Source organism: Pteronotus mesoamericanus, unplaced genomic scaffold (genome assembly GCF_021234165.1).
Source record: "Pteronotus mesoamericanus isolate MK-2021 breed Mesoamerican mustached bat unplaced genomic scaffold, CSHL_Meso_final contig_2, whole genome shotgun sequence".
Classification (NCBI taxonomy): domain Eukaryota; kingdom Metazoa; phylum Chordata; class Mammalia; order Chiroptera; family Mormoopidae; genus Pteronotus; species Pteronotus mesoamericanus.
In genome coordinates, this window is record NW_026555084.1 from 31,298,818 (window position 1) to 31,326,437 (window position 27,620).

Sequence of the window (27,620 nt, forward strand, 5' to 3'; positions counted from 1 at the left end):
ACCAAATCATTACTAATGTCTTTTGCATTAGCAATAATTGGAAAGTAAGTAGGGAAAGCATTAAACAGAAATATGGATGTTTTGAAAGCACATTTTATCTAGCCTTAATCTTTTTGCTAAATCTTTTGCATATTAGAAGATGTATTCAAGATGGTCGTAGAGATATTCAGCTAAAGTAATACTTCAAAGATTGTAAAACAGCCCTCCAGTAATTATATGGTATTGCAAACCATCCCACATGTGTAAAACAGTCAATGACCTGATGAGTCTTTCTAGGTAAAAGTGTCTGCTAAAAAAGAGAACTTTAACAGAATTAGTGATGGCAACCAGAATATGAAAATTAGCATAATCAAGAAATAAACATTATCACTCAACATGATCTACTCGGGTTAGATCTATGCAATGCAGTCAGTAAGGAAGCTGGCTACTTCGGGAGGGGAAGAAGTAACAAAAGCCAGAGTCCTGTTTTTAAATCCCAGGCAATAACCCTATTTCAGTAAACCTGTAGAGTAAAAAGCACTGAGCCCACATTAACACCGTAGCATACATCTTATAATACTACAAAAGTCAAACCATTTTCGATATACTGTTTTCCTTACAGTGCACAATTTAAGAAAACGTCAAAAGAGTGCATATTTGGCAGGTTAATGTGCACACTGTAGACAAAACAGGCACCTCCATGTAATCTTTTTTAATAAATAAAAGCACGTTAACAAACAAACAAAAAAAAGCACCTGAAGCCTTTGACATTGTAACCCAAAACTTCTAACTGCTTAAGTTGTAAGAAGAACAAAGAAACAGGTTTGACTTGCCACTTTGATCCTAGTCAAGACACGCGCTTGGCTGGGTGCAGGCCTGCCCCCTGACGGTGAGCAGCGTGCCAGCCCACCAGCCCTGCCGGCGTCCTGCGCTCTGGAAGGCAGACCTGACTCGGGAGCGCTCGCCTTCCTCGGGTTCTGAATGTGCCTGAATTTTGGATGGTCTTCATCAGCCACCAGCTGCAGCAGAACAGCCTCCCTCGTAGTCACTATGATCCCGGTTCGAGCAGGACACTTTTTAAAAAATAACAAAGACAAATCAAGAAGCATGTGAAGGGACACTATATTAAAACAGCCAACAGCACGCCGGGACACAGTAACTAGTGTCCTCCTTTAAAACCTGGGTCCCGAGCCATAGCATCATGTTCAGGGACGGGGACAGATTCCAAAGGAGCCACACCAAACCCATCATGATTATTCTCAATATTAGCAATATGGGATAGCAACAGGTAAGGGAAAACAGGTAGCCAATATTATGACTTACATGTGCCAGGGACAGAAGGGAAATGAAGGCTACTGATGAAAGCAATGATTTGTCATTTCTCTTTTCTGTCTCCAAGCATCTGACATATACCTGTGTGTCCTTCCTCCCCAACCTCCCGACCACAGGCCAGTACCGGTCCAGGCCTGTTAGGAACCAGGCTGCACAGCAGGAGGTGAGTTTGAATGTAATGTGCTTCAATCATCCCAAAACCCTCCCCCAAATCCAGTATGTGGAACTGTTGTCTTTCATGAAACCAGTCCCTGGTGCCAAAAAGGTCGGGGACCACTGCCCTAAGTAAGAAATGACTGCTGGTAGGAGAGCCTCATGTGAGGATTCTGAACATGGATGATAACACAGCCACTGCCGCCGCCATCGTTAACTTTTTAGAATCGCTAAACAGATAATAAAATTATAAAAAAATAAATAAAAGTTAGGGTTATAACAAGTTTCAGTGACAGGTCAAAGAATGTCTTTGTTCCAGTGGAATCGTATAAAGAACCAAGGACAGGAATCTCAAGGAGAGCAGAGGAGGGAAGAAGAGGTGAGAGGGAGGGAGGAGGGCAAAGAGGAGAAAGCAGGGGTGGGGGGTGGGGGAGAAGGGGCTAAGAAGAGAATTCTAGAGGAGAGATCCATTCTGTGGATATACAATATTTGTTATCAGAAACTCTAGGCAAAAGGCAGGCCAGGCACTGTGCCAAGAAACACCCACTGTAAGGCCCACGGAAGAGGAGGTGGTTAGAAAAATTCCTAGGTGGCCCAAAGAAAAGACCCGGATCAGCCTCTCCTAGACAAGGAGCAGCCAGGACTTCTCTGTGCAGCCAAAGCAAGTCCTCCTTCGGGCAGCTGTAGATCCGCGGGCCCATCCTCTCCCCAGCACACTCTTCCTTTTGATCCCCAGGGATGGAGAAGGGAGCCCACGGGTCAGAAATCGAGCTTGGCCCTCAGCGACGAGCGCAGAAGAGCGAACCCTCCAGACGTGAAAGCCCGTAGCACGCTCGGCAGGAGAGAGCAGGAAAAAGCAAGGCTGGCAGTTCCCTCCCTGTTGGGACAAGGACCACAGGGGAGCCAGCTCGGAGATTTTTTTAAACTTCTAGACACTAACTACCTCCTATGTGCTTTTCAGTCAACTCCTGACTATCAAATCCAAGCCCTTAAAATCCCAAAGGACTGTGTGCTTGCTGCAGACCGAAGCGCAGGGAATGTAAGACTGTTTTAGCTCAGTCATCAGACGCAGCCTTGCCCTGACGGCCGGCTGCCCTGCCCTGCCTGCCCTGCCTGCCCTGCCCTGCCTGCCCTGCCCTGTCCTATCCCTACCCCTGTCCTGCCCTGCCTGCCCTGCCCCTGCCCTGTCTGTCCTGCCCTGTCCTATCCCTACCCCTGTCCTTGCCCTGTCTGCCCCGCCTCTGCCCTGCCTGCCCTGCCCCTGCCCTGCCTGCCCTGCCCCTGCCCTACCTGCCCTGCCCCTGCCCTGTCTGCCCTGCCCTGTCTGCCCCGTCCCTGTCCTGCCTGCCCTGCCACTGCCCTGTCTGCCCTGCCCTGCCTGCCTTCCTGCTCAGGGTTGAATCGCTGGACTTTCGGGGATTCAGACTGATTCTGAATCACACACTCTCAATGTCTGTGAAAGCGCTTTACATACTGCAAATTGCCAACAAAGGTCAGTTGTCACTAACTTTCCAGTTCTTTAGGGAGGCAGGAAGGACAGAAAGCCGTCCCAGGTCTGAGGAAGAAATCTGACGGACCCGGGAAGAAGCCAGTTTTCCCCAGGGCTCTGCTGGCCACAGCCTGGTCCCCGCCGGGCCAGGCACCCGCGGCGATGCTGAGTCGGGTCGGGTCGCTGTGGCAGGCATGGGATAGTGGGCGCCAGGCACAGAAACTGAAACCTACACTATATTACTTGGCTTCAGGACTGAGACATGGCCAACGCTGATTAGATTCAAAAATACTCAAGCGGAGCTCCTGTGCTAGGGGAAGGCATTGCCCAGCAAAATGCAGTTTTTAGATCTGGCTTGCGGACCTCCCCCCAGCGCCTGCCCAGCACCAACCAGAAAGGTGCCTGAGCAGAGAGAACAGCAGCTTCTCCAGGCTCCAGCAGGTGAGGCCCACCACCCTGAGCGAGGGGCACCGCTCCCTAACTCACTTGCTCTCCTGGCTTAAAAGGGGACAATTACAACTCCAGCTGTTTCTCGCACACGGATACACAGCTAACAGGTTTCTGAGGTTCTTCCCTTACACTTGCAGAGTCAGGCCAGCTGGCCCAAAGGAAAGGAAAGGTCACTCTGAGCCCAAGCTGAAAAACGCAGGGGCGCAAAGCCAGACCGGCCCCCGAGAGCGCACGGGGAAAAGACACACCCATTAAACTTCCAAGCAACACTATGCCCAGAAGGACAAGGACATCAGGTGCAAGACAGGGTGCATTCCATTTTATTCCTCACTCACTGTACAATTATTGGTTGAAAGAAGCAATGCCTGACAGATGGCAGGTGCTCGAGAAATTCTGTTACCCAAGCACACAGCTCAGACCCTGGCCCAAGAGCTTCAGGAGCAGCAACTGTGAATCTTATTAGCATCATAGTCGTAACAGGCAGTATGGCAGGCTCAGGAACTACCGTTGGTAGCTGTGTTCCAAAGGAAGAAAGAAAAGGAGCTGACCAGATAGCTACTGAACATTCAGAGCCATAGAACAAAAGAAAAAGCTTAACATTTCTCCCCGCCGCTTTGGGACAAACTAAAACACCTCCATACCGAGCTCAGACTAAGATGAAAACTCTGAAAGGTGGCACATCTGCCCCATCGCCGCCCAACCCAATCTCCTTTCTGTTCCAACCCCCGCATTTGAACCCAAAGCAGTGTGGTTTGCTCCCGGCCCTTCCCAATCCAGCCGTGGCCATATTCTTCCTCCCTTCTTCCCTCAAAACTTCTCAGGACCAGTCCTGTCTGGGTCTCGGGAGCTTACACATGCTCGTATGTTTCTGATAAAACTAACCTCATGAAGACAACAAAAAAGTAATAACAAAAATAAAAGCAGCTGCTAACATCCGAGTGTTTACTGAGTCAGGCACTGTACTAAGTGCCCTCAATACATTTTCTCATCAAAATCCTCCCATGTGATGCCTAGTATTACTTCCATTTCACCAATGAGAAATCTGAGGCCCAGATATTAAATAACTCATCCAGGAACACAAATTTACAAAAAGCCAGAACCCACATACACTCCCACACTATCCCTGCCCTGTTCGGTGCCCGGATCCCTGAGACTGCAGACCGCCTCTCAAAGAATGTTTTTATTCTGAATCTTGTGAGAAGACGGAACTGCTGACAATCAAAACCTTCTGAAATAAATACCGTAAGAAAGGCATGTCTAAAAATAATATGAGTGTAGGACAAAAGTCCCTGAAATGTCTTTGTAAGCAAGACAAATTGGGCAGTTTTGTGCCTTTTTTAGTGTTCACTTCCTTGGAAACACTTCAGGTTTGGGGCGTCGGCGTGACCGTACACTATCCGCCGAGGAAGAAAGCTGTTTGCGAGGCAGCGGGGCTCCGACAGTGGAAGTGTTAACGCTCAAACTGCTGAAAAAATTGTACAAGCAGAAAAGTTGATTAACCCATGACTATCAGAATAGCTTAAAGATCCTTGCCGAGATGGGAAAAAGCAACACTTAGTACAATACTTAGTACCTAACTACCAGAGAACCCGGGTAGTCCAAATGGACTTAAAAACAGTGCAGCAAAATCAATAAAGCTATTTGCACCTGTGAACCCAGGCCAGGCCTCACTGCTTCTGGAAGGATGGAGAAAGTATGGCCAGTCAGAGCCTTCCCACCCACGCCGCTGCGGGTCCCCTCCCGCTGCTCTGCGTGGTCAGCCTTCCCTACTGCCTCGCTCCCTCCTTTCCTTCCTCCGACTCTTTCTCTTTAGCCCCCCTCACCACCCTAGGAAACACTCCCGACTAAAAAGATCATGCAGCAAGCCCATCGGGAAAGCGCTCCCTAGGCCCGCTTGTCATGGAACGCTGGAGGGCCTCAAAAACAGCCTGTATTTCCCCTTCTCGGTAAAAATAATCGGTTCAAGAACTTGGCAACTCCATCCATGTGCACATTACTCAAAAATTATTACAGACTTTGAGTGAAACATGAGAGGGAAAGAGATCCACAACATGGAAACATGGAGTGAATGTTTCAAAGGATTATGTGGTAGTTTGCTTTTCGGTGGTCTTGGAATAGGAAGTGCTTAAATCAGACCCATGTTGCGCAACATTGACAAAAAAACAAAAACACTGACTCCCTGACTCTTGGTGCAGAGCCAGGAAACTAGGTGAGTGCTGTCCCCAGTCAGTGACACACCGGCTCCCAGAACTTCAAGTCTGAGGAAACCTAACAAGAGGCCACGACGCGCTGGGTTTGGCTAGAGCATAGCTGAGGTAAACCCAGGTGAGCTGCTCTTAACTTGCAAATCTCAGAATGGCTCACATTAAGCTTACTGGAATATCTTAGTTCATGCATAAAACCATAGCAAAGCTAGAACAAAACATGTAAAGGAGCTTTAGGTGCCACTAGAAATACGGTCTGAAGAGACACAAGATGGAAGAGCGTGTGGCTGTGAGGCTTGCTCAGATGTTGGTCAGCACATGGTCTGGGGATCACGCAGCTGGGAATGCAGCTGGCACTGTCTGACCAAGCTCAAGTCTAAGCAGTAAATCTTTCATCGCTATTCAATATCCAGTACTCTTTAAATTTCTTTAAATGATTTATTTTAAAAGCAGGACACTTACCTCAAGAGCAAGCACCCTACCCATCATGCTTCTCGATGAGGTGGCGTCCACAACAACATGAACCTCATAGCTCGGCCAGCCAGCTCCAGAGCTGTTTGCCGGCTGCGCATGTGAATCTAGTCAGAAAGTGAGAAATCATGGGAAATAATGCAGCAAGCTAAATGTGTTTTACAAATGGGCAACACGTCGATCAGGCAGAAGCAGCGCTACAGCTCTATGACCTTGACCTACACCTAGCTTTGCCTCTCACACACCAGGTGATCTTGAGCACAAACAGCACCTCTGGCCTTGGTTTCCTGTCTGTAAAGACAGGAATCGGACCACAGCAATGTTCCTTAAGCTAGAGACCTTGGACACATTCTTAGGGCTCTGTGAGAATTTTTTTTTTAAAGATTTCCATCTATGTGATCTCCACGCGGCTGACCACTACCACTCAGCTTTGATGCCACTCGCCGTTGGGTTTATTTGCCATCGTGTGCCTGACACAAATCATGAGCCTGCAGCACTGCAGACTGAGAAGGCGGCGGGAAAACTGGGCCATTCCGAGGCGACCCGGAGTAGAGGTAGGCCAAGTTAGGAATAACTTGTGACAAAGGTAAAAACCAAAAAACCAGCATGCATCGCCAGCAAGTGTATTACACAGATTCCATCTTTCCAAGCACTTGTGAAAATTCACTAGCAGAGAATGTAAAGTAAAAACACATTCCAACAACAACTGGGTTAGACAGCCAATTAAAGCAGATTTCAATAACGCCATGGCACCAAACTCACCTTCACATGACGGGAGGGCTTAGGCGAGGTACCAGCTGGCACTTCATGAGCATCAGCACTGGAGGGCTGCTCACGGTGATTTTCACTAGGCGTGAGGTATAATAATGATGAACGAGCAAAAAATGTGCACCAGTCAGAAGCAGCACTTAGCGTGACATATTTATACAATAGATTTCCTCTATATTGTCATTACTGACATCAAAATACAGTGATCTTTAACATACATCTAAACCTAAGACCGCATCTTTCTACTGTTAAAACCTACTGCTAGGAAAACCTACTATCAAAACATCATCAGTATATTAAATTAATATTATTTGGGTTTCATTGCTTTTATAGTTTTTTCATAAAGTTTAAATTTTAGTTCAACAGCTGTTTAAAATAAGCTATGAGCTCATACTTACATTCTGCTTGGACAGGCCCCCATCTGTACAACGGGAACGCCAAGAGTCCTTGGCTCAGAGGGAAGCTGCAAGGTCTAACGAGTGACTAACTATGTAAAGTGTTTAGATTAGTGCCATGCAAATGGTCAGCACTTAATGAACAGTCGCTATTTTTCATCATGATTACCACCTACGTGGGATTCTATATACAAAATTGCATTCCGGAAATACCAGGGTTTCTACAAATGATAGTCCATCCAAAACAACAGGTACTTGCTTCTACTCTAAATAACACAGCACTCCTGACTCCAGAAATCTCTGCTAATGTCACTTCTACTTCTGGTGATGTCACTGAAGACTTGGTCTTTGGGAGTACCAGTTTAACGCCTATTATCAATTTTTTTAACATGCTTCCCAGTCCTTTAGGGTACTGTTCTGTGACAATAACTGTAATTCCTAAAATCTGGGCCACTTCTAACTGAAAACAACAACACACACACACACACAAAGATATTCAACAATATACATGTGTGTGTATATGAATGCATACTTATGTACATATTTACATGCATACATCATACTTCAGTAAATTGGAAAAAATAATCATACCCACCTTCTCCCATACTAATAATATCCCCAAAATATTAGGTGGCTAGTTTGAACTTCTCCTGTATATAACAGCAGAAAAGCAAGTGCTTGAAGGTGTAAGATTTCCCAAGGTAGTAAGCTGAGGACAAAAAGAGAAAAAGAATGATTTAGCATTCATTATACAATGATATTTATTTTCAGTGGAAGTCAATAAAGGAAGTAAAATGTCTTTACTGCTTGACTCAGTAAGTCAATGTCTGCAACTACTATCCAAAAGAAATGATATGAATTACAGAAAACAAAATGAAGATGTCCACTGAATTACCTTTAATAGTGAAAATTAGCAATAAACCAAGGACAAACAATACAACAGTGATTTTACACATTTTAACACATTCACATGACAGACTATTTTTAGCCAATTAAAATAAATGTATATATGTTTTTAAAGAAATTATACCATCTAAGAAGAAATGCTCATACTCTAAGGTTAATTTTAAAAGAAGTACAGTTCAATATTTCAATAATGTAAAAATATAAATAAAAAGTAGAAATAAGAATATGAAAGTAATAAGTGGTTAAATGGTTAGGGGTGTTGGTAACATTTTTTCTTTATACGTTTCTTATATTTTCCAAATGCTACTTAAAAAACCAATTCCCAAGTACTATTTAAAAATCTGCATTACCTTTATAATCAGAAAAATGTTATAATGCTAAAAAAGTTAAATTTGATGATGACATTGCTTACAAATACAGAGTGAAATTTAACATGATCTGTAGCAGAAACCATGGAACTAAAACTGAAAAAGCCGATAGAAACAAATCCAGAATTACTGCTATCCAAACAAAAATAGTAAGATGTTCTTCTCAAAAATAATTTCTTATAGAGTTCAAAAAATGCAATGACATGAAGGCAAGCACATCACCACTGTTAAATGGGCCTGAAATAAATCTGATATCTGCATTCTTAGACATATTTATCACAATCAAAGTCAAAGGAAAGTCAAGGGATTAAGATGAAATTGCTGTAGTTGGTCTACGCTAACTTGGGCCCAATACGAATCTACCAAAAAAGTGAAAATCACTGTTGTACAAGAATTTAATCTCGCTGGATTCTTAGAAGTCCATGGAGTCTTTCCGCCCACCTTCTCCAATTACAGACGCTCAGTAAAGGCTGCCATCTGGTCCCAAACGAACCAAACCACTGCTCCTACCAGGCACCCCTTAAATCTCCCCTCCAGTGGTCCCATTGGGCCTTCTCTGAAACCCCCCATGGATGATAATTGCTAATAATTTTCTAGAGGAATATGGCAGCGGCCCTTGACTCAGCTTTAGCACCCCTACACACAGTACACTCCCAAGAAACAATTACTATAGGACTTTGTGAATCATTAAGAGGAATATTTTACCCTTAATCACGTGGCTGTTCTAATCTGTTTGCACTTTGTTTATCTACGTCCTGGTCTGAGGGACTCTGGCAAGTTAACTTGCCTCTAGAATTAGCTCTATGCACGTGCACGGATCAGCTATGTGCAATCCAACACTAAGGTCACGTCAGAACAAGCGCCACTTGTAATTCCAACACTATGTATACGGTTTCCCTACTTTGCCAATAAAATATGATTAAAATAAATACTCAAGCATCTTAAATTACATATTCTGTCTTTGGCTCTTTCCTTAAATTTTTCATGCAAGTTACTATGCCTCTATTTTGGTCACTTCCAAAAGCAGGGAACAAGATGTGTATATGAATACTCAGGGCACTATTTTAAAAACAATCACTATTTATGTCTATGTATTTTAAATTCTCAGTAAATATTAAATGTTAGTTACAAAGGCTCAAATGTATGTATTTTCTTTTTATAAGTTTGAACTGTAGGTCCCCAGTCATTCACAATATAGTTGAGGCACACTATGAAAAGTACAACATTGGCCAAAAAGTCCATTTAATTTTTTCTGTAAAATAATGGACACATTTTTTCATTTTCACCAGTAACTTTAATTGATTTAGATATTTTGAGTATGTCAGCTGTCTCCCACTATTGGCTTCTAGTGGGTAGAGGCCAGGGGTGCTGCTAAACATCTTCCAATGCATAAAACAGCCCCACAGCAAAGAATTATTTGACCAAAATGTGAATAGTACCAAGAAACTTCACAAACCACTTTTGACACATTCAGTCAGTCCCAGCACCTTCTCCATACACTGCACAAAATTTTTTTTCTCAGTTCAGTTGCGTTTTCACCTTTCTTGAAATAATAAAGCATCATATGCAAAATATTGCAAATCTCTTTCAATCTTCAATATTAAAATGACTGCACAAAGATTCACCAATTTTGAAAGGTTGTTTTTTAATGCACGTCAATGTGACAGCTGTCACAATACAATCTAACAAAATTGTTTTGAATGAAGTTAAAGACAACTAAGCACTACTAGAGCCTCCCTAAGGAAAAAACTAAACAAACTTTTTGGCCAGCCCAATAGTTTCCCGGCCACCAGTCCGTTACAATGTACAGTGAGGCAGGCTCAGCCACCTCACCGTTCTACCGCAGGCGAAAACCAGAGAGGGAAGCTGCTGGCAGCTGTGCCTGCTGGGTGACCACGCACCAACACACTCACAGCTCATGCTTGCTCAGACCTCCAGCTCTCAGATCTAACCTCAGGCTGCACTGACTAACGCTGTATCCCTTCCTAACACGTCTGGTTGCCTGGGTTCCCAGTTCACAGAAGGTTATGACAGCAAATCAGAAAGGAAACTGCTGGAGAGAGGAGAACTGATAGCTGCAAGAAATGAGAGCTGACAGATAAAAGATTCAAAATCCAGTGAGAGCAGATCAAAACTCAACGAGCTCTACAATCCAGACCTCTAGTGAATGAGTAACAAGCTGTCTTACACTTGTAAGTTGGGACACCAGTATAGCACACTCAAGAAAATGTTAAATTATGTGTTTTAGGGCTATTAATGTGAAATGGTCAAAATATGTAAAACACTTTAGATATCTGAAGGAATAAAACCTTACCTACCCAGAAATCATAAATATGCAGAGTTCTGGTCTCCTGAGGTTCCCATTACCTATTGCTTCCCTGTACGTGGTTCAGCAGTGAGGCATCCCGTTCTGGGCAGGGGACCCCGTCAGGCGTACGTCATGTCAGACGCAGATTGGGGAGGTCAGAAAATGCAGCCCTGAAATCCTCGCCGCCCTGCAAAACCTTTCTAGTCTAGGAACTCCTCCTCTATAAATGTTCAGTAAACAAAGGAACTAGAGATAAGCGGGCAAGGCACGTTCTTCTATGCAGAGATGTTACTGGTTCTAATTTAGCAAATCACAAACGCCTGCAGCCTCCTCCCAAGGAGTGAGAGGGGAACTCCTGACATCCCGTTGAATGTGGCCACATTCACTCATCTGGTTCCTCATAGTAGAGTGTAGGGGAGGCGGGTAACTTGATGGAGGAAACACCTGCAAACACTGCCTCAGCCAGGCTAGAGTAAGGTCATCGATGATGCCACACTGACAGCATGTAGCCGTGACACAATGTGATGAAAACGACCTTCGTGACCTCCCTCTCAGAGTCCCACGACCCTAGTCTACGCATGAGACAAACATCAGATCAAGTGAAATCGAGGTGCATTCCACCAAAATACCTCCCCAGTGCTCCTCAAAAACTGCCAAGGTCATCAAAAACAATGAGAATCTGTCACAGCCCAGGGGAGCCCGAGGAGATATGGCACCTAAGTGTAAGTAGTACCCTGGATTGGATGCTGGGACAGAAAAGGGCGTTAGGGAAAAGCTGGTGAGATTTGAACGAAGTACGGAGCTCAGCAAAATGTAACGTCCTAATGTTGGACCTTATCGTAACAGATACACCGCAGTAATGTAAGATGTTAACAAGAAAGTGGCCAGGCATAGATATACAGGAATCTGTGCTCTCTTGGTAACTGTAAGTCTAACACTATTCTAAAATTAAATGTTTATTTTAAAAAATTGTCTCCCTATGCTATGGTAGTTGGGGGGAAAGATGCTACTTTATGAATAATCTCCATACATTATCAGCCAAAAAGGAGACTATAGGCCTGCAAAAAAAAACAAACAACCAACCAAAACACCTGAAAAAGTCTAACGATGTCCAACCAGCCCCACCGCCAAATCCACATAAACAAGCTGTCGTTAAAGTACACACTGTCTTTGTAATTCAGGGACTTCTTACCTTGACTCATGAATTTCTCTTAAACCAAAACCTTGTAGATAACTAAAAATGTTGCTCACGGTCAAACTTTTACGTGTTGCAACTACAAGACAGCAAATTAAAAGTGGACTCGACCAAATGTCATCACAGTGAAAGTGCAGCCATTACAGATCAATGTGTGCTCAAAAAGCATGAAGAAATCACATATTTTTTTAAATATGTGTACATCTACACACCTTCATATATCTATCTATCTACATGTATCCCTACATATATACATACATAAGTATTTCAATATACACATTTAAGTACAAAAAATTGATCACAGCCAGTAGCTTCCTCGAGCAAGAGTTTAAGAAATCCATTTCAAGTATAAATTTTTTGTCCACTTTCTTAAGAAGTGCCATAGCTGGGATTTGACCTTAGATTTCATGTTCAGAAGACTTTTTACCCCAAGTTCCACGGTTACCATAATCACAACAGTATTTACTACCACACTTGCTGTGGCCATTTTCCGCCAATGGCCATCACAGCTGCGGGGACTTTGCTCCTCTCCCCCCCGCAACGCCCCTGGCTACTCAGGACAGGCACGTCCGGGGGGCTGCCCTTGCGCTGGGCACCCATTCTATTCTCTCCATAAAAGTAATGCATAGGGAGTGTTATACGTTGAGTTGTGCCCCCCAAAATTCATATATTGAATCCCTAACCCCCAGTATCTCAAAAAGTGAGTGACTTCATTTGGAAATAGAGTCATTGAAAATATAATTAGCAACGGTAAAGTTAGACTGGAGTAGGGTGGGTGCCTCTTATCCACCATGACTTGTGTCCGTACAAAAAACAGAAATTTGGACACAGAGAGGACCCTGCGAACAGGAAGGCAGAGATCAGAGTGAAGACGAAATGCCAAAGAGAGCCAGCAAACCCCCAAAAGCCAGAAGAGGGACACAGACCGGGCCTCCCACACGGCCCTCCAAAAAGAAACAACCCTGATTCCTCGCCTCCAGAACTGTGAGAAGATGCATCTCTCTTGTGTAAGCCACGAAGTTCCGTACGGCAGCCCCTCAGGGAACCACGACAGTCAGTCCACTGTGTGTGTTAGGAATGATTAAGTTTGGGATTGTAAATGTGACGTTGTTAAAGTTTTGATAGTCTACTATAGTCACAAAACAGCATGGCCTGCTTGGGAGGGAGTCCAGAAGGGGCCATGGGCATCACGATTCCACTCCGAAGTGTTTCCAAGGGAACGAGTACCACAGCTAAGTGCGCTCTCGCCCCTCACCACTCACTTGACACAGAGCTCTGTGTGCTGTGACGGTTGCCAGGCTGCGCGGCTCCCTACACAGCACAGCCCGTGGGCGTGAGAATCTGAGGCCAAAGCCCAATTTCACTGATTCCGATTCCATGAAATCAGGCAAATCATTCACATCTCCAAACAGCAGTTTCTTCGTCTGTTACAAAGCAAGAAAAATAGCATTTACCTCTTAGGGCTCTTCCAACGATTAAATGAGCTTCATGTAACCGAGCAATAAATGCATTAGGCTATTGTGATATCCCTCATATAGAAAACAAACACTACACTCTGAATTGCAGCCCATGTTTTAAAAAATTTTTCTATAATGAAGTTACCATTTACTACTATGAGCCCTTTCAAAATAAATATACAGGGTCTGGCACAAGTCACGCCCCCTTTTTATGAGCTGGTAATCTATACCAAATCTTTTATTACAAAATCATAAGCATGTAAATCTGTAACATAACAATATCTCACTCAGGCACACCACATGACATTTTAGGGGACACATTCAAATTGCTGTCCTTCTCATGAGACGTCCACGCACCCTGCCAACCACACTCAGTGGCATTACCTCTGCTGCACCCTGTATCTAGAAACACTGCTGCCTAACTTAGCATAGTCTGCAGAAGGAAGAAACTGATTCATAAAGAGGATTTCCAAACGACACCAAAGACTTGCCATTACATAATCTGTCCCTGGCAAAACAGCATTTAGGCTTTTTAATTTAGGCTGCAAAGGAATACTTCTCTCTCCCTGCTCCTCCCGCGGGCTGCCCTGGTAAAGGCTCGGTAACCCGCAGTCCTACCTGCTACGAGCGAGCCCCCCGCGGTGGGGTGGGGGGAGGAGCAGATGCCTCCCCTCTTCTTTGAAACCCCTCCCACCATGAACCCCGCGGTCTCTTCCAGTCCATTCCCCTGTTTAAAATAATCACGGTAGTAATAAAATTCCAAAAAAGGGAAAGCTGAAGCCAAATCCCTTCCCAAGTCACCCTCTCAGGAAAAGGCCAGAACGACCTTCGCGGAGAAGTCCGGTCGTCTGCCCACGGCTCCCCGGCAGAGGCCTCCCGCCTGCGGACAGAGCAAACCTCTCACCGCGTCCTTCTCGCGAGGTCCCCTTCTTCCTCTCTCCTGTTTAGATTCTGCCTCCCTAATGACAAACTGGACTATACGCTGGTGGTGGTTCGACAGCACATTCATGTGCGTCTCCAGAGTCAGCTGTCTCTGTTGGTTAAAACCCAGGAAATACCTTATGAAAAATCAAAACTTGTAAGTCATAAAAGGACCTTAATTCGCATGGCACAGTCCTCTCATATTCATTTCTTCCCGCATCTCAGAGTTCCTCAGACTTCAGGCATCTGACAAAGCTGCAAAGACGCACCCATAAACCATGCTTGGAGCCAAGAGCTGGCTTCAGCTACCTGAGCCGTCAGCAGACACTTGGGCACTTGGACAGAACACTTCAGAAGAGAAGACACTAATACTGTAGACAGTCCCCACAGAACCAGCAGCCAACACGGCGCAGATCGTGTGGCACAGGCCACCACTGTGCTTTACAAGGTCACGAGCAATGGCAGCCAGAGCAGCAGGAAGCCAGCTCAGACGCCTGCGTAAATGCAGAATATATCCTAGAACACACAGTGCGTGAGCCAGGGCCACAGAGGCTCTAAGGCCTACGTCTGGAGGAATAACAAGTCACATTGTTTCAGCAGTGGACTACAGGTGGCCAAACATAGGCTCCTTCTCCCTGCGTCTGGGAGAAGGGGCCCGCCATCCCAGTAATATGGCCTCACTAGCGGGCCACCTCGAGTCTTCCTAAGTGACAGGTATCCATTCCAAAGAGCAGCAAACAGCCTCAACAGAAAAGATATCACAAGCCCAGGCATGCGGCTTGTTTTCCATTCCATTGGATAGTTTAATAAGTGTAACAAGAGACCACGAATGCTGTGGTCAGCTCCCAGGGAAGACCTCCACGCGCTTTGCTATCTCCACCGTTGCCACGGAACTTCGGGCGACTGCCTGTATGTCCTGCTCTCGAAAGAGTTAGATAACCAGGTAAGAAACAAGCTTCGGGTCTTTCCATGTTGGCATTCACGGTGCAGGCGCTCATAGCTCCCTACAGTCTCTTCTAGCCATGAAATGTCCCTGTCTCTAGGATTATTCAGTTATATCCAGAAATATATAGTAGAATGAAGAGAAATAGTTTCCCTTTCTCTTCTGAGAATATATCACGCATATATACATGTAAATGCATGTACATATATATATATATGTTTTCATACAGGTATAAACAGGTACTGGAATAGGTATATGGACATACAGGATGGAGAAAACGTAGGTTTATAGTTGTTTGTATGGGAAATAATACAATACAATAAATAAAAATACAATAATAAACAGTTTCACATACTCTCAACCGTAAACCTATTTTTCCCCACTAGACATGTGGGGGGAGAGGTATGTATGTGTGGGTGTCCTGCCATCTCATTTATTTTTAGGCTGAGAAAGGTACCTGGCTGAAGAAGTCCAAGTATTATGATTACTAAAAGGAAATAATATGAAAGAAAAATAGTTTAAAATATAAAAAGTATTCTATAACAGATACTTAATAAAGGGGAAAAAATAACAGTTAAAAGGATGGGAAAGAATAGTGCTTTTATTATAATTATTTTAAACCATAAAAAACTAAAGGTGTTATTTCCTATACCAAGCAAAACATTTCAAAAGCCACAAGTGACCTGAATTATGTAATGCCTTTTGAGAAGGTACAAGACATTTTAAGTAATGTATACACATATACATTATTAATTTCCAGAGTGTTTAAGTAAAAAGAGTTGTCAGACCCAGGCCTTGAGTTTTTCAAAATAGGAAAAAAATCCCACCTTGGGGGAACCTTCAGATGGGGCCACGCTAATTTGGCATCACATCCTGTCGCGTCCCAAACTGCCCTCTCCCCCACCTACCCCCCCCGCCCCCCCGCCACCACAGGAGGAGATGGCGAAGGAGTCAGCCTCCTCACGGCAGCTCCAGGCCTCCTCAGTTAGTATTCAGATTCTCGCCTTCATCAGTGGATTTATCAAAGGTGCCTCCAGCATCTTGGGTGTTTTGGCAGGGACAATTCACATAGACGGACAAGGAAGGCCGCAGAGAAGGTCGGCCACGAGGACTCTTAAAGACATTAAGACAGGCGATAGCAAACACCTAGGAACAATTGTCCAAATTCTCCCCAGGGACCGCCGGGCAAATTCTGGGACACGCGAGACCATGTGCCTCCTCTTGGCTCTCCAGGGGTGGCCGGTGGAGTCTCCGCGCCTTTGTCCTTTGAATGCAGAACCTTTTCTCAGGTTAAAGCACCTGCTTTTTCCTATCACCCCAGCACTAAGCTTCTGACCCCGGTGCTGGGGGGATAGGAAACACGACCAGTTCCATGGCCACGTAGAGCTGACAAGGGAGGGAGGAAGATGGGGGTGGGGGGAGGAAGATGGGGTAAGGGGGTGGAAGGAGAGAAGGAGAGAAGGAAGGAAAAAGAAAACTAGGAATAATCCCCAGAAAACGACACTTGAATATTGCATTGCTCTCTAACTCCAGTCCCACATTTCAGTTTGGTCTTCCAAAGAAATGGTGTCTAGTTTCTCAACTAGAGAAAAAAAATGCCGATGGTGTAGTCCCTAAACTCTACCTTTATGTTCTTTCTTTTCAAAAATATAAATCCTCCATTGAATCCTCTGAGCATAAAAAGAGGACAGGGGACTGGCCCGCCCCAGTATAAGAGCGTGGCTTTTTAACAATCGTTAAAAAGCTATGAATCGTTAGACACCACAACTCTCAGCCAGCATGTCCAGGCAATCGGCGGTCTAGCTAAGGTGCTATTTATTTAAGAAGGTCCTGGAGTCAAAGGCCTTTTTCAGCAAGCGACACATGCGTAATCAGATTCCGTTCACAGTTACTAGGAAGGGGCTAAGCAAACGGTTATTCCACTGAGCGCCCGGGGAGGCTCGAGCTCGAGGCGCTGACGGTTGGGGAGGCGGAGGAGGGGATCTGCCTCCCGAAGCCGGTGTTCCCACGCGGTGAGCACAGCTCCAGGGAGCCAGTCCTAAAGCCAGTGCTCCTACAATCTCTTTGCCCGATATACAGACGCAGCCACGTCTGCATGGCCCTTTGGTCTCGCAAGAAGCTGGCACCTGTCCTTGGGGAACCAGGCGGCTGCCGGCGGCCGAGGACCACACATATGGGGGCGACCGAGCGCGCGGCGACCTGCTGTGTGGCCCGCGACCCCGCCTCGACGGGGACAGCCGGGTACCGGCACCTTTCGACAAGCACATTCTCCGGGCCGCTCCGAGGCTGTGGATAGCGGCGCGGGCCTTCCAAGCCGGGGAGGCGCGCGGGGCCCGGCGCCCCGGGCACCTGAAGGGCGTGGAGGGGGCGGGGACCAGGAGGGTCTGCCGGGCGCTCGGCCCCCCGCGGGACCCACCGGGATCTGCGGCGGCGCGAGGCGACCCCGCAGCGCTCGCTCTACGTGAAGCCGTCGAGCAGGTGCGCATGTTGGCCCCACTCCGCCTCCAAGAGCTCCACCACCAACTTCTGGTGCCTGTCGAGCTGGTCGCCGCTCAGGCCAACGAGGCTGCGAATGAACAGCTCGTAGCTCGCGCCCCGCGGCACGGCCTAGGGCCGCGCGGATACCGAGAAGCAGAAGAGCACGAGGGCCGGGACGACGGCGCCCCGAGCCCCGGTTGGGAAGCGCCCGGGCCGTCACCTGGGACGCCGCCACTATCGCCTTGCCCCAGGAGCGTCAGCGGTCTCCCAGGCCGCCAAGAGGCCCGCCCCACTGGCTCGCCTCCCGGCACAGCCCGCGGCTCCGGAGGGCGAAAGGGCGGGTACCGCTGGGTCCCCGCGGGTCCCGGCGGGGAGGGTGCGCGCGCAAGGGGGTGCTCGTGCCCGGCCCCGGCCCGCCCCCTGCCCGCGGCCGCGCGGCCGCAGACCCCGCGCGCGAGACTGCCCCCTCGGAGAAGCCGGTCGCCCCGCAGACGCCAGACCCGCCGCAGCTCCCCGCACCCTCGAACGAACGGGGAGGCCGCGGCGGTTAGAGCTGTGCTGGGAGCCGCGGGGCCGCGCAGCTGAGGCGCGTTCCCTGCGGCCTGGTGCGGAGGCGCGCAGCCCTCGAAGAGGGCAGCGGTAACGTTAAAACCGGTCTGACAGGCTGATAGATACCCTAAGAGCAGCGGGGCTAAAAACGCCTCCTTATCCGAGGCTCGGAATTCCATGGTTTTTCAATACAATGGAACACGATATCACTTGTAATGGATGTGAGATCTTGACCTCCCTTTATCTGGACCCAATTTCCAAGAGAACTTCGATAGGGAGTTGCAATATAAAAAGAGGTTTAAGAGTAAAAACCAGAACTTCACAATCCTCGCCTTGTGGACACTGTAAGGTACAATAGTTAACTGGGATTAAAGAATCATACACTATGAACAAAGTCTCCTTAACATCCGGTCGTGGGCGGATAGCCTCATGAGTTTAAACATAAAAATATACCTTAGAACTTAGGAGTTTTCTCTTCTTACAAAGTGCTAGCTTCTAAGGCGGGGTTTCCCAGTGGTATTGCTGCCATTCATAACGGCTACTGCTTTCCCACGGGGGCGCTCCGTTGCGTGTGCGTAGGACGCTCTGCAGCATCCCCGCCCTCCGGCCACTAGAGGCCAGTAGCGCTCCACTCCTTCCCCGTCCTGGCTCGCCGAGCAGTTTCCAGACACCGCCAAGCATCCCCCAGGGCAAGTTTGCCCCCAGCTGAGAAGCACCGCTTTCAAGGGACGCTAAGAGCATCCTTTGGCCTTTATTACTCATTTGTGCCCCAGCTACGGAAAAGTCTGTTTTCTAATCTATCATCAAACTTAGAGAGATTCCATCTAAAACTCTTGGCTGAATGCATCAGACCCAAAATTATGTTTTTGCAGCTATTACTCCATTGCGAGATCATCCGGATGCAGACGCGCCCATCTGTACCAATAAGAAAATGGTTCCTCTAGGCCGACTGATTACAAAAGGTACCTGTTCTGAGCAGGCTAATTATAAAAGTGTTCCTTCCAGTCTGTCAACAAGACCTGGGGGTCAGAACCTTCCGTCCACACCACTGCTGCCACCCAAGACCAAACTACCACCATTCCTTCTGAACAGTATCCTCATGAACCATGCCCGTTTTATTTTTGTACCCTAAAGTTCATTGACACCCTGAAAAATAGAGTAGTGCTTCTTTAGAAACATAATTTCAGAATGCATCACTTTCTGTTCAAAACTCTCCAGTGCATAGAAACAGACCTCAAGAAAATCCAAATGTTAGAATTGAGAGAAAAGAACTTTATAGCAGTTTTTGTAAGTATACTTAAGAATGTGAAGAAGGGTCATAAGAATGAACAGATGGAGAACATCAGCAGAGAAATGAAAATGACAAAAAATAAATAGAACTTTTAAAATTGAAAAGCACAATTTCTGGAACAAAAAATTCACTGGATAGTTTAAACATCAGATTATAGGTTGCAGAAGAAATGATTAGTGAAATTGTAAGCAGATTAATAGAAATTGTCTAATGTGAAGAACACAAAGAGATTTGGGGGAAATGTTACTTCCATTTTATTTTTAAATTCATATTCCAATTATAGTGGACTTATGCTAGTTTCAGGGGTGAAACAAAGTGATTAGACGTCTATATACTTATGAAGTGATCACCCTGATAAACCTAGTACCCAGCTGACACCAAACATAGTTATTACAAGATTGCTGACTATGTTCCCTAGGCTGCACTGTACATCCCTGTGCCTGTTTTGTAATGGCCTGTGTGTACTTAACCCTTTCACCGTTTGCGCCCATCCCACATGGCCTCCCATCTGGTGGCTGTCAGTTTGTTCTCTGTACCTATGAGTGTGTTTCTGTTTTGTTTGTTCATTTTGTTTTTTAGATTCCACGTGTAAGTGAAATCCTGTGGTATTTGTCTTTCTCTGCTGACTTTTTTCACTTAGCATAACACCTTCTAGGTCCATCTGTGTTGTCACAAATGGTTAGATTTTGTCCTTTCACGGCTGAGCAATATTCCGGTGTGTATATGTCCCACTTCTTCTTTGTCCATTTGTCTATTGATGAACACTTAAGCCACTTCCATATCCTGGCTATTATAAATAATGCTGCAATGAACACATGGCTGCATATAGCTTTTCAAATTAGTGTTTTGGATTTCTTTGGATTAGTAGCTAGAAGGGAATTGCTGGGTCCTAGTTCTGATTTTAATTTTTTGAGGAACCTTTGTATTGTCCTCCACAGGCTGCACCAATTTGCAATCTTACCAACAGTGCATGAGGGTTCCCTTTTCTCTATATCTTCTCCAACATTTGTATGTTGATTTACCAATGATAAGCATTCTGCTAGGTGTGAAATGATATGTCATTGTGGTTTTGATTTGCATTTCTCTGAGGATTAGTGATATTGAGAATCTTTTCATGTCTCTTGGCTATCTGTAGGTCGTCTTTGGAGAAATATCTATTCGGGTGCTCTGTCCATTTTTTAATCAGATTGTTCTTGTTTTTGAAGTTGAGATGTATGAGTTCTTTATATATTTTGGATGTTAACTCTTTATCAGATACACCATTTTCAAATATCTTCTCCCATTCAGTTGGTTGCCTTTTTGTTTTGTTGATGGTTTCCTGCTTGATGAAAAAGCTTTTTAGTTTGATGAGGTCCCGTTTGTTTCCTTTTCGCTTATGTCGTCTTTGCCTAAGGAGACATCCAAAAAAGTATTGCTAAGACCAATTTCAAAAAGTTTATTGCCTGTGTTTACTCACAAGAGTTTTATAGCTTTAGGTCTTGCATTTAAATCTTTAATACATTTTGAGTTTATTTTTGTATACGGTATAAGAAAGTGGTCTGATTTCATTTTTTGCAGGTATAACAGAAAGATTTTTAAAATATAAAGATAGCTTCAGTGGAAGGGAGAGAGGAAGGGAGAGGGAGAAACATTGATGTGAGAGAGAAACATGGATCAGTTGCCTCCCATACATGCCCAGATCAGGGATCAAACTCGTGCCCTGACTGGGAGTTAAAACAGCAGCCTTTCATTTACAGACGGCACGCCAGCCAATGGAGCCGCACCAGTCAGGGCGAAAGAGGCAGGCTTCTGGTGCAGGGGGAGAGGATAACGGAAAGAGTACAGTCCTCGGAAAGATGGAATCCGGAGCGTAGAAGGGGTATTGAGCTTCCAGTAGGATCAGGGACACTCGTCCTATTGAGGGTGGAAGGCAGAGAATTCGGGTAAGTGCACAGGCAGGTTAATAAATTTGGAATAAGAAAATGACAGAGGTATCAAGTTACATTTTCTTCTTGATTGTATATAATTTTGTATACTCTTCTTAAATGTTTATTATCCTTAATTCTTGGTATAATTTAGACTTACATGACTGCATTAAAAGCAGAAATAATATTGGCCTGTATGGTGTTCCTATTTCTCTCTTTATTTTCTTTTCAAAGAATATCCTCTCAGAGCTGTGTTTCTGTTTTAATATATTCACCTTGCATGACCATCTTTTGAAGATAGAAGTGTTTCTAATTTATTATATTTTCGTATTTCAGAATTTCTGTGTATCTCAGCAGGAAGTTTCTGTCCAATGCTGAGTCTGGCTCATTTTTTAATAAAGGGACTCCTGGGGCGGTGAGGAAAAAGCAAAATTATCAACTCTTTCTTAAACTAGGAACTCCCGCTGTCTTTAAAGTGCACCTTGCCACGCAGCGTTCATCCTGTTCATAAACTCATCTATGAGCACACACGCTACATGAAGGCAGAGACTTTGTCCGCCTCTTTCCTCAAAGTAGTCCCAGCAGCGCGGCGCCTGCCACATAATACAAGCACAATAAATACTCGAACAAATCAATGAATAACTAAATTTGGTTTATCTTTCTCCTTAACATTTTTTTCATACCCTGGTTAAGTAATTTGAAGTCATTTCCCACCCTTTCCCCAGTTCTCAGGGAATACCAAAATCCTTGGACATTCAAGTCCCTTTTATAAAATGACATAGTGTTTGCATATAGCCAATGTATGTCCTCCTGTATGTTTTGAATCATCTCTAGATACAATACCTAACACAATGCAAATGTTATGTAAATAGTTGTTGTACTGTATTGTTTAGGGAATAATGACAAGGAAAAAAGTCTGTACATGTTCAGCACAGGTGCAACCATACATAGTACCTGTTAGCAACAATGTAATTTTTTTCCAAATATTTCTGATCCACAGTTGATTGACTTGGCGAACGCGGAAGCTGTGGCTACGGAGGGCTGACGGTTGGGACAGCTCAGTGTGCTCCAAGGTCCCTGAACCTAAACTATCGACAATCTGAACTTACCTGCACATATTGTATGAACTACAAAGGCTTTTACTTGCAAGGAACAGAGTGCCTGACAAATCGTTTACTCCTGCGCATAACCAGCAGTCCAGGGAGGGCGGTGGCTGCGGGGGGCAGCTTCCCCACCATGTTGTGGTTTAAGGTAGGCGTCTCATTCTCTTGCCCTCCCTCCCGCGGGGCTGGGACAGGCGCTGCAGTTCCAGGAGTCGCGCAGGTGTCCCCAGGGGCCAGGGACCAGGGCAGCACAGGGAGAGGCATTCTCTGCTCCCCTCTCTGTGGTTGCAGAGAGAAATATCTTTCTTAGAAACCCCTAGCAAACTTCTCCTGGCACCATTGGCCAGAAGTGGGCCGCATGCCCCCCCCCCAACTTAAAGGAGGTATTTTGGTACCAAGGAAGAAGGAGGGAGTGCCTTTGGGTGCACAGACGGGCTGCTAGCTAGCCCTTACTCTCTTAGCGAAGTTTGGCCTTCCATCTTGGGCTTTGCTTAGTGAGGGCAGCGGATGGCAGTTGCCCCAGCTTTCACTCCATTACTCTACTCACGGTCTTGGGATGTTTCTCAGCCCGTATGCATCGTGATTAAAGCAGACAGGGATCGAACCCACAACGCAGGTTCGTGTGCTGACCAGGAATTGAACTCACAACCTTCGGGTGCATAGGACAATGCTCCAAGCAAATGAGCCACGCAGCCAGGGCTCTTCTTAAATTTTTAAGACAGAGCCTTCTGGAACAGCTTCCTAGACTCCTGTATCCCCAATACCCCAGCCTAAAATTTCTTCTGTGGCCCCTAAATCCCAGGAAAGACTGAGCACCCTGTGGCATCAGACTTGTCACCCTCCTGGCAGGCCCCCTCGGAATCTGTTGTCAGAAGTGAAATTGAACCAAGGTTTATTAAATACCCCCAAATTCAGCTCTTACTGAGTTTATACTGTACTAGGAATATATGAGGTTCAATTTTCCATACTTTTTTGCCTATTATTTTGCAGACACATTCTCTCTCTCTTTCTCTTTGCCAATCTTATGCCATCTAATGATATTTCTCTGTGGTTTTAATTTTCCGTTCACTGATTAAATATGAGGTTAAACACTTTCCATATTTTAATTAGACATTTAGATTTTTATCATAACTTAATTTTAAGTATTTGCCATTTGAGTTCATGTTTTACGTATTGATTTGCAGTGTTCTCTATATATTTTTTCAAAACTAATTTTAAAATACAAGCATCCCAAAGTCATTGCCTATTTTGTCTCCTGATATATTATTTAACAAATAACTTAAAAATCAAGGAAGTGATGTAAACTTCATGGCACGGAGCAAGAAGTCTCTTTTGTTTCTTCCCTTAAATTTACAAGTCAGACAACTACAACCCAGCAGAGGATCCCCTGCCCAACACACAAACACGCCCCGAAGATCCACCCATGGAGTATTTGAAGGTGGGCAGATTGGAAGAGCAAGGGAGCGGGAAGGAGGAAGGACAGGGCAGGAGGGAAGGGCAAGGGCGGTTGCGGCGGAGGCCGCTCGGCCCGAGACTGCAGCCAGCTCGCTGGGGGCCCGCGCTGCGGAGCGCACCCCGCAGCCTGAAGCGGGGTTCCCTGGGGAAGGCACCTCCCTCGCTCCCTCCGCATCGCGGCAGCCCCTCGAGGCGAGGCCGGAGCTCCGCCGCCGCCGCCGTTGCTGGAAGTGGGGTGAGCCCCAGGTGGGGATGTGCCTTCCGTAACCCCCACCCCGGACAGAGCCAGGCAGAGAAAACTGAAATGCCTTACGGGGTCCACGGGACAGCAGGGCGGTGAACTCGCCAAGTTGTACACCCCCGCCCCCCGCCACCGCCCCACACCCTGGCAGAGCCGGGTGGAGGCCCTGCAGGAGACACCTCCAACACCACGGCAGGGCCAGCGCCCCTCCGGGAAAAGGGGGCAGGCGGGGAGCCCGGACAAGGACCGGCTCTGGCGCAGGGCAGAGCCCGGGAACCGAGGTGAGTGGCCTCAGAGAGGACGCTCCGGTCCCCGCGGGGACACAGCACCTCCCCTCGCCAAAGCCCCGCTGCTCCACGACGCAGTGAGCGCGAAGAAGAGGGAACGAACACTCGCATTGTAACACCATCTGCTGGAAAACACAGTGCCCTGCCTATCGATCTCTGAATTGTTGACAGCAAACAGTATCTGAACAAGAAATGAACACTACTGCAACTATTCAGGCGGACTGGCCGTCCCTCGAATACCACAAGCCACCCAGGTAGCATGGGAGCGCAGAAAGACAACGAAAAGTCTCCAGAAACAAATCTCAAAGTCACGGAAGACCGGGCATAAGCGACAGCGAATGTAAGTCTGCAGTTATGAAGAAGCTCCGCGACATACGTGGGAACTCAGAAAGGCAGGCCAATGAGCTCAGGAAGAAAATCGGTGAACAAAAGGAGTACTTTATTCAAGAGGCTGAAACTGTAAAAACGAATCAAATAGAAATCCCGGAGCCGAAGGCCCAGGTGAAGATGAGGAGTTCCGCAGAGAGCGCGGGAATGGAGAGTCGCGATGGAAGAGAGGAAGAGCAAGCTTGAGCAAGGGACTTACACATGGCCAGGAGGAGAAAGAGAGGCAGCGGAGAGCGGCGACAATGCCAGCACTCCACGGGAACAGTCCAAGTCCGCGAGGAAGAGCCACCCAAGGATAGGGGTTTGGGGGCGGGGGGAGACAGGGAGAGGGGAACAGAGGGTCTATCCAAACAAATAGCCAGTGAGAACTTTCCAAACCTATGGAAAGAACTGGACCCTCCGATTCAAGAACTAACAGAACACCTAGGTACCTCAAGGCAAAAAGACCTGCAAGACACATTATATTAAAATTGTCAAAAATTAGTGACAAAGAACTCTCAAGGAAGCCGGCGGAAAAGACTGTAACCTACAAAGTAAACCAACCCCACTGGATTATCATCGGAGTTTTCATCAGAAACCTGACAAACCGGGGTAGAGTAGGATGAAATAGTCAAAATATTCGAAGAGAGAGAGCACCACACACAAAAATTAACTTGAACTGGATTAAAGTCTTGAGTATAAGGCCTGAAATAATAAAATACATAGAAGAAAATATAGACACTAAACTTATGGACCTTGGTCTCAAAAGGGTTTTTGTGACGTTGACCCTGAAGGCAAGAGAAGTAAATGAAAAGAATAAATGAATGGAACTACATCAGACTAAAAAGCTTCTGCACAGCAAAAGAAATCATCGATAAAACAAAAAGGCAGCCAACCAAATGGAACAAGGTATTTTTTTAAAAAAACCCTTAGACAAGGAGCTAATATCCAAAATATATAAAGAACTCATACACTCAACAATGACAAAAACAATTTTAAAAAAAGGACAGAGGATCTGACCGTATACTCTTCCAAGGAAGACATACAGACGAACAACAGATACAGGAAAAGATACTCAATATCACTAGTTATAAGGGAAATGCAAATAAAAACCTCCGTGAGATACCACCTCACACCTGTCAGAATGCCCGTCACCAACAAGACAAGAAATAACATGTTGGAGAGGATGTGGAGAAAAGGGAATCCTCGCACACCGCTGGTGAGAGTGTAAATTTGTGCATCTTCTATGGAAAACAGTATAGAGGTTCCTCAGAAATTAAGAACAGAGCTACTGTATGACCCAGCAATTCCTCTTCTGGGTATCTACCCCCCAAAATTTGAAAACATTCATTCATAAAGATATATGTCCCCTTATGCTCATTGCAGCATTATTCACAACTGCTAAGACATGGAAACTACTTAAGTGTCCTTCAGTGGACGATTGGATAAAGAAGATGTGGTGTGGACATTCAGTGGAATACTACTCAGCCATGAAAAAATAAAATGCTGCCATTTACAACAACATGAATGGATCTTGAGAGTATTATGCTAAGTGAAGTAAGTCAGATGGAAAAGGACGAGAACCATATGATTTTACTCATATTTGGGATATAAAACAAAAATCAACAAATAAATAAGACAAACATGCAAACAAACAAACAAACTCATAGATACACCAGAATGGTGGATACCACAGGGAAATGGGGTTGAGAATAAAGAGGGTAAAGTGGGTCAAATACAAGATGATAGAAGGACACTAGACTTCAGGTGGTGAGCACACAATAGAGTGTACAGATGTTGCATTATAAAATTGTACACCTGAAACTCACAATGCTATTAATCAATGTTACCCCAATGAATTTAATAAAAATGTAAATATACATATAAACAAAAGATAAAACATGCATGATATGGTAATACATGTGTTTTTTTTACTAACACATCAAATAACGGGATCTAACGGTAGGTCTTATAGCCACTGCAGATTCGAAGCAACAATGAGAATTAACAGTCTTTGGACTCTCTGCAACAATTGTAACGTGATACAAAAATCTAGCTGACGTCCTGGGCCGAAGTCACAGGTGCCGCTAATAGCACTGTGATTTGCTGCCTGTGTTAAAAGGGGAGGAAACGGTACGTTTCCGCCGAAGGCAGTGAAAATCAGGATGGAACTCTTTTCCCACTAAAGATTCCCAGCCCTGGGTAACAACCCCACCCCATCCCTCCCGAGCCCGGCACTGAGGAGGAGCACGGGGTCCGAGGCCCCAGTTTCTGCTGATTGCTCGCAACAGTCTTCACTGGCCGCCAGCAGACTTGGGTGGCACCCGGCTCTGCCACGTGTCCCAGTGGACGGCTCAGTGGACTCCTTGCGCCGCCCCCCACCCTTTCTGAATGGTACAATTGCTCCACATAAATGCTTCTTTTTTTTTTTTGGTCATTTGTCATCCCTGACACTCACTTGCATTACCTTTTTGCTCTCTCATTTTCCTAGTTCTGTTTAACATAAGTGGAATCACCAGGGAGATGAAACCAAAATCCACATGAAAAGAAAATTCGCCTATCAGCCAAGTCAGATGAAAATGCATTAGACTTGTCATTAAAACCAAA

The 27,620-nt window shown here is 45.7% G+C and overlaps 1 pseudogene; it reads right to left on the bottom strand.

Moving 5' to 3' along the window:
* Nucleotides 1–488: 488 nt before the first annotated feature.
* LOC129066334 (isochorismatase domain-containing protein 1-like) lies at nucleotides 489–26,949 on the bottom strand (annotated as a pseudogene).
* Between the last annotated feature and the right edge of the window lie 671 nt (nucleotides 26,950–27,620).